Source organism: Dipodomys merriami, unplaced genomic scaffold, assembly GCF_024711535.1.
Source record: "Dipodomys merriami isolate MVZ:Mamm:240054 unplaced genomic scaffold, mDipMer1.0.p SCAF_4, whole genome shotgun sequence".
Classification (NCBI taxonomy): Eukaryota; Metazoa; Chordata; class Mammalia; order Rodentia; family Heteromyidae; genus Dipodomys; species Dipodomys merriami.
Window position 1 is genome coordinate 10,918,858 of NW_027205603.1, and position 1,143 is coordinate 10,920,000.

Consider the following 1,143-nt stretch of genomic DNA (forward strand, 5'->3'; position numbering starts at 1 on the left):
TTGAGCTGATGAGCTGAGGGACAGCGCCCAGGCCCCGAGTTCAGGCCCCACGACAGGACCCCAAAAAAAAAAAAAAAAGAACTGGATGTATTTTATGACAGCTGAAGGAAAAATAATATGTAAAGAGAAGAAGAGCAGTAGAAAGTATTTCAGGTAAAACATCTGAGTAGCTAGTTAAATAATTTTACAGTCAAAAAGTTCTGTTGGGTATTTAAAGGTGGAGCAGATTGGACAACCTGATCCTCTTTGTATTCTAGTTCTTTCTCCTTTTTCCATGGTCTTGAGTAATTCAGTAGTCCAACTCAAACATACTTTCCCCTCCCCCCCCCTGCTCACTCCCCCCATTTCTGGGCTTGAATCCTGGGCCTGGGCACTGTCCCTCAGCTCTTCAGCTCGAGGCTAGCGCGATACCACTTGAGCACATCCAGCTTTTTCTGCTTTTGTGGTGCTGAGGAATCAAACCCAGGGCCTCATGCATGCAAGGCAAAGCACTCTACCACTGAGCCACCTTCCCAGCCCCAACTCAAACATTCTTATGTGACAACTTCCAAAGAGGTGTGAGAGATCATATAGTGTTTCATTACATTTTCTTGTTCAAATCATGTCAGAGGGCCAGCCTGGTTTCAAATACTGAGAAATAGATTCCACTCCTAATAGGCAAAGAATGGTAGAGGCACATTTTAAGAGGGATCCGATCAGGTCAAGAGAAGCCAGACACAAAGAGAGTGCATTATGTATGATTCTATTTACATGGAATAAAATGTATAAATGTGCATATTTGTTACAATATGCATTCATAGCAATTCTAATATACCTTTAAAAAGAAATAGGAACTAGGATGAGGAGGGATTGTTGAGACCATTTTCAGAAATAATTGTCCATAGAAACATAGATCTGAAGGGACCATAGAAGGCTCTATGGTCCATTTTTCAGATAAGAAAAATTAGACAAATGAGGATTTTTTTTTACTGTATTGAGCCAAGGGATTCTGCATGTTTAGTCAAGAATTATACTGATGAACTACATTTCCTAGCCTCTAATAGCGAATCTCAGTCCGACTGTAGTCTTCCCGTCATTTCTTCTGAGTCCTCTAGTAGGATCAGGATGAAGGATGCCCTGGCTGTGTGTCAGTTGAGACTCACT